This window comes from Ochlerotatus camptorhynchus, unplaced genomic scaffold (assembly GCF_037179485.1).
Source record: "Ochlerotatus camptorhynchus isolate MF236.1 unplaced genomic scaffold, CSIRO-AGI_Acam_v1.1 ptg000222l, whole genome shotgun sequence".
Lineage (NCBI taxonomy): Eukaryota > Metazoa > Arthropoda > Insecta > Diptera > Culicidae > Ochlerotatus > Ochlerotatus camptorhynchus.
In genome coordinates, this window is record NW_027040712.1 from 5,086,913 (window position 1) to 5,100,754 (window position 13,842).

Here is a 13,842-nt window from a genome sequence, read left to right on the forward strand (position 1 = left end):
TCCAAAACTATTTTGCTAGCTTCTGCTTGTAGCTGTATCTGCAGCTTTGTTTCAGCTACTTTACAGCCAACAACAAGTGAAGCTGAAAATGTTAGTTGGGATGTTATGTGTACGTATGTATGTAATAAATTTGCTAGTACCTGTGTGGTGTGGGTGTGTGCTTCAACAGAAATAATGACACAACAATCACAAACGAGAACAACCCTGCTCTGTGCCGTTCTTATTTTCGGAATAATTATCCTGCAGTAGAATAATCGTTTAATAATTGTATAATAGTGTCTAATTAAACATTATTTCACATGGGAATCAAGCGTCTATATACACCTTTATACCATCGCTGTTTAAGGAAGTAATGATGTCAAATAGACGCTGAATAATCAAAAATTTGATCGAATAAGCTCTGTTACAACTCTTGTAAGTCGAATAAAAGCTTCTTGACATACCTTATTCAACACCAAATATTTCGATGTTGTGGTTGAATAAATTCTCCAGATTTGTGTGAACAAAGCCTGAACAGAAGTTATTATTAAAAATAGTAGAAGTATTATGAAGCATGCAGCTGAATAAAATCGTCAAGAAGTCGTTTCTGCAATAGGCAATTGTTTGTTGGAAACTGAGCCGTTCAAGCAGATGTTATTATTTTCTGACGGAACCAGTTTTGGTGATTTTTTTTTATTAATAATTTATTTGATTAGGCTCAACTGAATTAACTTTACAGAGCCGAGTATTCTTGTTCACTATACAATACATCTTAAAACTATGGTTAAACGACACAATAAACATTTTATCTTCCGCTATCCAATAAGCCTCCTCTACCAGAACGTGAGCCGCTTCCAGTGGTTTACTTGTATGGCAAATTCGCCAACGAGAGTCAGAGCGCTTCCATTGTAGCAATGGACGCAAAACGTGGTCAGCACTCACACACTCATCACGAAACGGTTGCTTTCCAAAGTCGACGACGCATCGACCGAAAGAATTGCTGATGAAGAACAATGAGGAGGACCACACAATGGTTGCTGCCGAGTAGACAGACGATCGCGTGACACACATTGAGAGTGGTCTGCTTCTGTCGACAGCCGAGTGAACACTGAGTTTTGGTGATTGGGAATGTGGAAGTATAATGACCTGGGTCTTTGCCGCGTTGATACGGATCTTTCAGTTGTTGGAATACTCATACAGGACATCCAAGCCTCTCTGAAGTTTGGCAGTAAGAGCTCCAATGACCCTTCCCTTGTAGACGGCACAAAAGCATTTGTAAGCGAACTTTCTAAGGCCCTTTACTCACGAACCAAAGTACGCCCACGCAAACCAACAACATCATCGGATAGAGGCAACTATCACCTTTCCGAAAGTGGTATTGGTTTGCTTGGGCATACTTTGGTTCGCGTGTAAAGGGCCTTAGAAAGTTTGTTTACAAATGCTTTTGTGCCGTTATCAAATGTTATGCCTGCAATGTAACATTGGGGAAGTTTTTGGAAATCAAATGGAGGTTGGCTGCGTTTTCAGCAACAGCAGCCTCATGAAGACTAATCATGTTTTGTCCGAGATTATGGGAGCTGATTAAGTGTTGGCCAATCGCAGCAACCTTCTCAACAGGAGTTATCAGATGAACCACTGATCGGGACGATTCAGTGTAATCAGTAATGGTCTGGGCTTATTTTTTAACCGGTGCGCACCGTGTGCTTGTTCGGCTTTGATAAATACTCCTGTGTTTATGTAAGCGTGTATCCTGGTTAGGTTGACTTTTCGCGTACCCGGTCCCCGGTGCTCTAAATCAAAACCGACTGCCGGTTTTCGAGTTGATGTACAGATCCGCAGCTTGAAAACCGACAACCGGTGTGCTAGAATTTTAGTTTTGGTTCACGAGATCCAAACCGTGTGCATGGTTCAATTTTATGAAACCAAAACCGGGTACGTACTGTGCATGGTTCAGACTATTGGCAAGAATTAAATAGCAGCGCACCCAAAACGACGAGTGAAATATGTGTGCAAAGCGACAGTTGTTCTTAAAAAAATGTCATACATTTTAATTGACAATATTGGTAGTGAAGGAACGGGAATTCATTTTCAGTCTGAAAAATACCCATTCAACCCAACAAACAATTTGAATAAGCTATTTTTTAGCTGAAGAAGCATATTTTTGCCTCAATAAGCTCTTATTCAGCTTTCAATGTTTGTTGGGAAGTCTGACAAATATACCCTTCAATATCAATATGGGTATTTTTAGAATTAGGTGAAGCATACAATACGGAAATCTATGACCGATGCCATCTTGAAATCCAATATGGCGGCTTCCAATTATTTAAAAACTGGAAAATACTGTCAAATACTCCTCAACAATCAATGTAAACTGATTAAAAGCTTAATAAACTATTGTTAAGTTTTTCAAGCATATTTTTGCCTGAATAAGCTCTTATTCAGCTTCCAATGTTCGTTGGGTCTTCAATGTGAATATTTTCGGAATCGTAATGACGTATAGAGATCGGAAATCCATGTCTAACGCCATCTTAAAATCAAACATAGCAACTTTTGGTTGCACGAAAACAAAGAATTACAGACCCTTCAATATTGGTATTTTCAGAATCGAGGTGCCGTCTAGAGACAGTTAATCGATGGCCATGATTTGCCAAGCACATGAAGCCTTATAAAGCACGTCTTGCCGGGTGATACGGATACATTTTTCATGTTAGGTCATCTTCGGATATGGCTTTTTTTTACCTTATTTCCCTTCAAAGTAAAATTCTTAGATTTAGCTTATCAGGGTGATTCGTGCTGTGAAAGAATTCAATTGATTAAATCAAGCGTAACCATTCAAATCAACGTATCTGCTTTTGTAAACAATCACTTCAATCGACGATTTGTCTTAACTGCTAACTCACCCGCGCAAACAAACACCATCATCAGGTAGGGGAATCTTTCCCCTACTAGCTGGTGTTGTTAGTTTCTGTGAGTGAGCTAGCAGTTGCCACAAATCGTCGATTGAAGTGATTGTTTACTAAATCAGATACTTCGATTTGAATAGTTACGCTTGAAATAACGATTTGTGTATGATAAAATAATTCTGATTCTCTTCCTCCTCTGACACATAATGTTTATTCAAACTCTTGTTTGTATTTTTTGAATACTTTGAATACAGCGGTCACCCCTAGCAACAATCACAGAATGAAAAGTTTGGATGTCACCTCGATTCTGTCAATACCAATATTAAAAGGGTATTTGACAGTATTTCCCAGTTTTTCTATAACCGGAAGCCACCATCTTGGATTTCAATATGGCGTTGGACATCGATTTCCGGTCTCTAGAAAATCCCCATATTGAAGGATATTCGACTGTATTCCCATTTTTTTTCTGAAACCGGAAGTCACGATCTTTGATTTCAAGACATCGATCTCCCGTCTCTAGATGTCACCCCGATTTCGAAAATACCGATATTGAAAGATATTTAACAGTATTTCCTACTTTGACTATGGGGTAGGTGCTGCTAGTGTACCTTTCGACCAATGACAGTAATTGATGATATGCTCCCATCCAGAGTTATGTACTTTGACGATATGTTTAGTATTACCGTATTACTTCTGCGTGAAGTCAACGATTTACATAGTTGAAGATGCTAATTTCAAATAACAGACTGCCAGTGGTGGCGGGGGGGGGACACCCCTCACCATCCCTCTCCAAAGAGGGAGTTTGGTAAAGAGAGATGAAAAAACCGATTAGTACCTTCGTTTAAAAGTTGTCCTAGCTCGCTATCTACTATCTATATGCAATTTTCACACTGCCGTACTCTAACGGAACTATCAACTCTATACTTTCATCTCCTCCATCTATCGTATAAAAATTACCACTACAGTCTGTTATTTGAAATTAGCATCTTCAACTAAGTATTTCCGAGTTTTTCTATAACCGGAAGCCGTCATGTTGAATTTTAAGATGGCGTCGGTCATCATATCCAGCTTCTCTTCCCCCAGATTCTGAAAACACCCACATTGCATAATACCATAAAACTTAATTTGAATTCTTAGTTTATCTGTATTTAAAAAACGCCATTTTGACTTGACATTGGTTAAATTCATTCATCAAATACGAATTCTGTTTAATTAACTGCCATCACTGGTAATTCTGAATAATGCGCACCACGCACATAAACTACAACAGCACCGGATCTGTTCTTGAATTCAGAACATCATCCTTGTGAACACGAAACCCAGTACTCGAAAACCACACCGCTCTGGTGAACACGGTGCGGTTTTGCTTGCAATAACAAAACTGAACCTACATCAATACCGTACACGTGGTACAACCATAGAGGTAACTCTAAGACCACTGGGACCAACAGACTAGTCAAGTAGTGCGCCAATTCAAAATCGTTAATTTCCAGTATGCTCAACAGATGGTTGTACCAACAATCAATACGAAACTAACGATTTTAAATTGGCTCACCACTTTAGTAGCCTATTGGTCCCAAGCAAACGATTAACGTACCCTATTCTAGTTGAAATTCTATTACTACACTATGTTTGTTTTGATTCGCTATGAAAGTTTGACAGATAACATCAGGGGTGTGTGGATTCATGCAGAACATGCAGGGGTGAGTGAAATAGCTTGGGACTGCTTGGGACCGTTGTTCTGGTACTGAGTGAGCCAAAAATAATACTGATTTTCTTCGGGACCCAGTGGTCTTAGCGTTACCTCTATGGTGGTAGCACAAACGAAGTGACAGACGGAGCGGCTCAAAATTTGATTTGACGCACTTACGTTTGAAATTTTCGAGTGTACCTCACGGCAACACTATCTACTCATATGTACTAGCTTAATGTATATAGTTGATGCTATTGGCTTTGACGGCGAATCTATATAGCTCTTTACTCCTATGGTAAAATCCATAAGCAAACGTCAGACTGTGCGTGAAATTTACTTCCAAAAACGAAGAGGTTCGCAAGTGGTGCTACAATGAACTTCCTGTTTTGTCGGCTTTTCCTCGAGTAAATAGTTCTTGGCGCAGGATCAAAATTTCTATCCCATTTTTTGCGGTTTTCGTCCTTTGATCCCCGAAGGAGTTCCTGCAGAGCGGTTGATGATAATAATTATTAATTATTAATTGTGAAAGGGAGCTTCCTCCGTTTTGTTGTTTTTATGCTGCAGTTGAAAGTTATCGGTGTATTTATTTTGGCTTGATGACCATCAACGTATCGGAGTGTCGTAATCTACGAGTAGCAAGCTACGAACACCTCCCGATCCATGTCGATAAGCCAATGCTAATGTTCCACCCAAGCCACATTCGCACCCAAGCCGAGCATCGTCATCGATAGGGCCAAAGGACCACTCCTACAAATAAGGTTAATGTTCCGTTCCACCTACACTGCGGCAACCGCAACCGACATGACAAGACGTGCCCCTATAATGACCTGTGTTGCCGAAGTAATTGATACCAAAAATCGTTATCGAAGATGAAGGAAAGAACCGACCTTGTCCTCCTCTACATATATATATGTTCTATAGTTGTTTGTTAGACGACTAAAATTAACTTAACCCGTCTGCTTTTGAACTATCGAGTTACGCTTGAAATAACGATTTGTGTATGATAAAATAATTCTGATTCTCTTCCTCCTCTGACACATAATGTTTATTCAAACTCTTGTTTGTATTTTTTGAATACTTTGAATACAGCGGTCACCCCTAGCAACAATCACAGAATGAAAAGTTTGGATGTCACCTCGATTCTGTCAATACCAATATTAAAAGGGTATTTGACAGTATTTCCCAGTTTTTCTATAACCGGAAGCCACCATCTTGGATTTCAATATGGCGTTGGACATCGATTTCCGGTCTCTAGAAAATCCCCATATTGAAGGATATTCGACTGTATTCCCATTTTTTTTCTGAAACCGGAAGTCACGATCTTTGATTTCAAGACATCGATCTCCCGTCTCTAGATGTCACCCCGATTTCGAAAATACCGATATTGAAAGATATTTAACAGTATTTCCTACTTTGACTATGGGGTAGGTGCTGCTAGTGTACCTTTCGACCAATGACAGTAATTGATGATATGCTCCCATCCAGAGTTATGTACTTTGACGATATGTTTAGTATTACCGTATTACTTCTGCGTGAAGTCAACGATTTACATAGTTGAAGATGCTAATTTCAAATAACAGACTGCCAGTGGTGGCGGGGGGGGGACACCCCTCACCATCCCTCTCCAAAGAGGGAGTTTGGTAAAGAGAGATGAAAAAACCGATTAGTACCTTCGTTTAAAAGTTGTCCTAGCTCGCTATCTACTATCTATATGCAATTTTCACACTGCCGTACTCTAACGGAACTATCAACTCTATACTTTCATCTCCTCCATCTATCGTATAAAAATTACCACTACAGTCTGTTATTTGAAATTAGCATCTTCAACTAAGTATTTCCGAGTTTTTCTATAACCGGAAGCCGTCATGTTGAATTTTAAGATGGCGTCGGTCATCATATCCAGCTTCTCTTCCCCCAGATTCTGAAAACACCCACATTGCATAATACCATAAAACTTAATTTGAATTCTTAGTTTATCTGTATTTAAAAAACGCCATTTTGACTTGACATTGGTTAAATTCATTCATCAAATACGAATTCTGTTTAATTAACTGCCATCACTGGTAATTCTGAATAATGCGCACCACGCACATAAACTACAACAGCACCGGATCTGTTCTTGAATTCAGAACATCATCCTTGTGAACACGAAACCCAGTACTCGAAAACCACACCGCTCTGGTGAACACGGTGCGGTTTTGCTTGCAATAACAAAACTGAACCTACATCAATACCGTACACGTGGTACAACCATAGAGGTAACTCTAAGACCACTGGGTCCCGAAGAAAATCAGTATTATTTTTGGCTCACTCAGTACCAGAACAACGGTCCCAAGCAGTCCCAAGCTATTTCACTCACCCCTGCATGTTCTGCATGAATCCACACACCCCTGATGTTATCTGTCAAACTTTCATAGCGAATCAAAACAAACATAGTGTAGTAATAGAATTTCAACTAGAATAGGGTACGTTAATCGTTTGCTTGGGACCAATAGGCTACTAAAGTGGTGAGCCAATTTAAAATCGTTAGTTTCGTATTGATTGTTGGTACAACCATAGAGGTAACTCTAAGACCACTGGGTCCCGAAGAAAATCATTATTATTTTTGGCTCACTCAGTACCAGAACAACGGTCCCAAGCAGTCCCAAGCTATTTCACTCACCCCTGCATGTTCTGCATGAATCCACACACCCCTGATGTTATCTGTCAAACTTTCATAGCGAATCAAAACAAACATAGTGTAGTAATAGAATTTCAACTAGAATAGGGTACGTTAATCGTTTGCTTGGGACCAATAGGCTACTAAAGTGGTGAGCCAATTTAAAATCGTTAGTTTCGTATTGTTGGTACAACAGATTAACAGAACATAAATTATTGTTTTTATAATACACAGTTCGAAAAAGTAGTGTAAATTTCTGTTTAGTATGATGCACATAAATGGAGCGTCACATATCATATAAGTTTACATTATATATCATGTAAAGTTCTGAGACATTTCATGCAAAGAAGCAAATATTGTATACAAAAGCCCATTATTGTAAACAACATTGTTTACAAGTTGCTCGGTTGTGTGAAATGAAATACAAGTTTACGTGAATGAATGTTTACATCACTATTAAAATTCGGAATTTTTATCTGTGAAGTTATAATATTGCTAAATCACTATTCTAAATTGAAAATAATGTTTAGACATCTATAATTAAAATGCGCCTCACTGTATCAATATGGGATATGTACCAGAGAGGTGCTCAACTTTTTGGTTCAGCTCTGGTACCATAGAGATAACTCTAAGACCAGAAGGTCCCGAAATAACGTGCTCAACTTTTTGGCTGAGCTCTGCCCAAGTAACAATTTCCAGTTGAAGAAACGCTTTCGTTTTGATTTTGTTCAGCTGCATGTTGAATAATAATTGCACAATGTGTTCACCACAACTTTTATAAAACCCTTGTTTACACTCGTTTGGAGAACCTATACAACTGCAACACAAAGGTGTTGTCTAACGTATTCAGTAAAACGTTTGCCTAAAATCAATTTCTTGTTGAAGAAACGCTTCCATTGTGATTTTATTCAACTGCATGCTGAATAATAACTGTACAATTTGTTTATTACAACTTCTGTAAAACTCTTGTTTACACTGGTTTGGAGAACCTGTTCAACTACAGCATTATATGTCTACGCGGTATAGGAGTAGACGCAACTTTTATACAACGTTTATAGATACATATTTAAACTCAAGCTTTATTATTTTGGTGAAAGCTCTTATACAACGTTTGTAGACACTTCTTGACAGCTGCTTTGAAATTTAGTAGAGAGTGAACCTGAGAGGCGTTTGTTGCACTCTTTTATGACTCCTAAATAATCATTGAACAGCAAGCGGTGAAAAGCGTTTACAGCACTTTTCAATGACTCCTTAACAACCGGATAGAAGCAACTTTTATACAACGTTTATAGATACATATTTAAACTCAAGCTTTATTATTTTGGTGAAAGCTCTTATACAACGTTTGTAGACACTTCTTGACAGCTGCTTTGAAATTTAGTAGAGAGTGAACCTGAGAGGCGTTTGTTGCACTCTTTTATGACTCCTAAATAATCATTGTACAGCAAGCGGTGAAAAGCGTTTATAGCACTTTTCAATGACTCCTTAACAACCGGATAGAAGCAACTTTTATACAACGTTTATAGATACATATTTAAAATCAAGCTTTATTATTTTGGTGAAAGCTCGTATACAACGTTTGTAGACACTTCTTGACAGCTGCTTTGAAATTTAGTAGAGAGTGAACCTAAGAGGCGTTTGTTGCACTCTTTTATGACTCCTAAATAACCATTGTACAGCAAGCGGTGAAAAGCGTTTATAGCACTTTTTAATGACTCCTGAATAACCGTTGTGTAAGTACTCACAATATTCACAGATTAAAATTAATTTAACAATTGTTGTGGTACGCCACAATAATTGCTTGTACAGTTTTTATTAATTTAATTTATTTGTGCACATTGACAAAATATGTAATTATGCCATAATTCACATTCTGTGATCATGGAGGAAGTAGTAGTAACTAGCATCGGTTTAATCTTTGATTGATATTCTTTCAATTAATCTCCCTAATAATTAATTGAGAGAATTTATCTAGAAATGTTATCGTTGATTATATGATATATGTCTTAAATTAATGTTTGCATTTATTAATAAACACCTATATATATAATTTACCTCTACTCCACCGAGGGTTTCTCGAAGCAAGATTCGAACTCATGATCCCGGATTGCCAGCCGCTTCTGTTTCCATCTGCTCTATTCTTGAATACATATTTTGATCATATGAGAGAAGTATATGAAGCTCATCTTGAGTGACTTCTCTTGCAGTCGAATAATCATTGCCTTATGGTCATATAAACGTGCCTATCACTTGTGCTATTTTTAGCAACAAAATTGTGGTTGGTGGTTGGTCGAACGTAAACAATCATTTAAGAGTGCTCCAAGCAGCTTTTGAAGCTTTTAACCAAATGGCAATACAACTACATTCTTGTTCAACTCTGGAAGCTATTATTCAACGTTTGATCAACTCAGGTGTTCTATAAGAGTTCCCAATGGTTTGTTTTGATGCGTTTATTCCACGTTCTATATAGCTCTTGTCAATCGGTTTAACTAAGGTGCTATAAAAGTTATCGTAGGTCTTATAAAGCATATAGTTAAACCAAACGTAAACAATCATTTAAGAGTGCTCCAAGCAGCTTTTGAAGCGTTTAACCAAAAAGGCAATACAACTACATTCTTGTTCAACTCTGGAAGCTATTATTCAACGTTTGATCAACTCAGGTGTTGTATAAGAGCTCCCAATGGTTTGTTTTGATGCGTTTATTCCACATCCTATATGGCTCCTGTCAAACAGTTTAACCGAACGTAAACAATCATTTAAGAGTGCTCCAAGCAGTTTTTGAAGCTTTTAACCAAATGGCAATACAACTACATTCTTGTACAACTCTGGAAGCTATTATTCAACGTTTGATCAACACAGGTGTTGTATAAGAGCTCCCAATGGTTTGTTTTGATGCGTTTATTCCACATCCTATATGGCTTCTGTCAAACAGTTTAACCGAACGTAAACAATCATTTAAGAGTGCTCCAATAGCTTTTAAAACTTTTAATCAAATGGCAATACAACTACATTCTTGTTCAACTCTGGAAGCTATTATTCAACGTTTGATCAACTCAGGTGTTCTATAAGAGTTCCCAATGGTTTGTTTTGATGCGTTTATTCCACGTTCTATATAGCTCTTGTCAATCGGTTTAACTAAGGTGCTATAAAAGTTATCGTAGGTCTTATAAAGCATATAGGTAAACCGAACGTAAACAATCATTTAAGAGTGCTCCAAGCAGCTTTTGAAGCGTTTAACCAAAAAGGCAATACAACTACATTCTTGTACAACTCTGGAAGCTATTATTCAACGTTTGATCAACTCAGGTGTTTTATAAGAGCTCCCAATGGTTTGTTTTGATGCGTTTATTCCACATCCTATATGGCTCCTGTCAAACAGTTTAACCAAACGTAAACAATCATTTAAGAGTGCTCCAAGCAGTTTTTGAAGCTTTTAACCAAATGGTAATACAACTACATTCTTGTACAACTCTGGAAACTATTATTCAACGTTTGATCAACTCAGGTGTTATATAAGAGCTCCCAATTGTTTGTTTTGATGCGTTTATTCCACGTTGTGTATAGCTCTTGTGAATCAGTTTAACTAAGGTGCTATAAAAGTTATCGTAGGTCTTATAAAGCATATAGTTAAACCGAACGTAAACAATCATTTAAGAGTGCTCCAACAGCTTTTAAAACTTTTAATCAAATGGCAATACAATTACATTCTTGTTCAACTCTGGAAGCTATTATTCATCGTTTGATCAACTCAGGTGTTTTATAAGAGCTCCCAATTGTTTGTTTTGATGCGTTTATTCCACGTTGTGTATAGCTCTTGTGAATCAGTTTAACTAAGGTGCTATAAAAGTTATCGTAGGTCTTATAAAGCATATAGTTAAACCGAACGTAAACAATCATTTAAGAGTGCTCCAACAGCTTTTAAAACTTTTAATCAAATGGCAATACAATTACATTCTTGTTCAACTCTGGAAGCTATTATTCATCGTTTGATCAACTCAGGTGTTTTATAAGAGCTCTCAATTGTTTGTTGGGTGGTACTCTCTTCGGTCCCAAGCTAATCGATTCGCCCCTCGAAAATCCACTAACCCCTTATTTTATCTGTCAAACTTTCATAGCGAATCAAAACAAACATTGTGTAGTAGTAGAATTTCGACTAGAATAGGGTACGTTAATCGTTTGCTTGGGACCAATAGGCTAGTCAAGTAGTGAGCCAATTTAAAATCGTTAGTTTCGTATTGATTGTTGCTGGTACTATCTTCGGTCCCAAGCTAATCGATGCACCCCTCGAAACATAGGAAAATCCTCGAACCCCTCATTTTATCTGTCAAACTTTAATGTAGTACTAGAATTTCGACTAGAATGGGGTACGTTAATCGTTTGTTTGGGACCAACAGACTAGTCAAGTAGTGCGCCAATTCAAAATCGTTAATTTCCAGTATGCTCAACAGATGGTGGTAGCAACAATCAATACGAAACTAACGATTTTAAAATGGCTCACCACTTTAGTAGCCTATTGGTTACAAGCAAACGATTAACGTACCCTATTCTAGTTGAAATTCTATTACTACACTATGTTTGTTTTGATTCGCTATGAAAATTTGACAGATAACATCAGGGGTGTGTGGATTCATGCAGAACATGCAGGGGTGAGTGAAATAGCTTGGGACTGCTTGGGACCGTTGTTCTGGTACTGAGTGAGCCAAAAATAATAATGATTTTCTTCGGGACCCAGTGGTCTTAGCGTTACCTCTATGGTGGTAGCACAAACGAAGTGACAGACGGAGCGGCTCAAAATTTGATTTGACGCACTTACGTTTGAAATTTTCGAGTGTACCTCACGGCAACACTATCTACTCATATGTACTAGCTTAATGTATATAGTTGATGCTATTGGCTTTGACGGCGAATCTATATAGCTCTTTACTCCTATGGTAAAATCCATAAGCAAACGTCAGACTGTGCGTGAAATTTACTTCCAAAAACGAAGAGGTTCGCAAGTGGTGCTACAATGAACTTCCTGTTTTGTCGGCTTTTCCTCGAGTAAATAGTTCTTGGCGCAGGATCAAAATTTCTATCCCATTTTTTGCGGTTTTCGTCCTTTGATCCCCGAAGGAGTTCCTGCAGAGCGGTTGATGATAATAATTATTAATTATTAATTGTGAAAGGGAGCTTCCTCCGTTTTGTTGTTTTTATGCTGCAGTTGAAAGTTATCGGTGTATTTATTTTGGCTTGATGACCATCAACGTATCGGAGTGTCGTAATCTACGAGTAGCAAGCTACGAACACCTCCCGATCCATGTCGATAAGCCAATGCTAATGTTCCACCCAAGCCACATTCGCACCCAAGCCGAGCATCGTCATCGATAGGGCCAAAGGACCACTCCTACAAATAAGGTTAATGTTCCGTTCCACCTACACTGCGGCAACCGCAACCGACATGACAAGACGTGCCCCTATAATGACCTGTGTTGCCGAAGTAATTGATACCAAAAATCGTTATCGAAGATGAAGGAAAGAACCGACCTTGTCCTCCTCTACATATATATATGTTCTATAGTTGTTTGTTAGACGACTAAAATTAACTTAACCCGTCTGCTTTTGAACTATCGAACTCAAGGATCGATCCGGAAACCAGGAATGAACCGCAAACATTCCAAACGAGCGATACATCGAAACAGGAAGATGTTGCTGCAGCTGCTGATGATGATGGTGATGATGAAAACGACGACGATGTTCTTATTAACAGTCAATTAAATTAAAGTGCCCGTCGGAAGCAGCACATTCCTAAAATGTCTCGTCGAAGTTGTGTATCGCTCGAACAATAACTCCGCAGGTGAAAGACGTTGTCAAATTTACTTCGATTTTTGACCCGGCCTCGAAGCTACCGTTTCCGTGTCGATACCGATCGGTCGTTAGATCTAAAGTTAGCGCATTAGTTTCTATCCCACCGCTCGTTCTCTACCAGGAGAGCGGGACGGACCACGACGACGGGGAGAAACCACATTCGGACCAACCACTGATACACATGTTCGCCATTGCCACTCTGATGTTGCTGCTGCCGGTTATTTTGCTAATAAATCAAGCTGAACATTGCATTAGGTCCTAAGTAACATTGACCGATTATTTTCGTCGACTTTCTCTTTCGTAAATAACTTTATCACATAACCGTTTATTGATGTGTTTGTCGTATTAGATGCTAGACAAAAGCTTCTTTTATCGATCTGTGTGCTACAAATACCGGGGAATGTCTTTACATGGCCGTGGCGATGCAAAGAAAAATTCAACGAAGAGAATCTGTCAATGTTACTTAGGACATAATGCAATGTTCAGCTTGAAATCACTAATTCAATTACACAAACCCATTTCATCTGGCCCGTTTCAATCGGATGGTGGGGGAATGGGGGTTGAATGCGAGAGGCTTCCAAACATACAAACTTTGCTCTTTCATTATCACGATGTTCTTATGCATAATCTAGTGTGACGTAACGTTGGATCATGCGTAAGAACACCGTGAGAACGAAGGAGTCGACTACATTCTTTCTGCCGCACCTATAGTACCGCACACGGTTCCCGCGCTGAATGTTCCTTACTTTCTCACTCTAATCAAA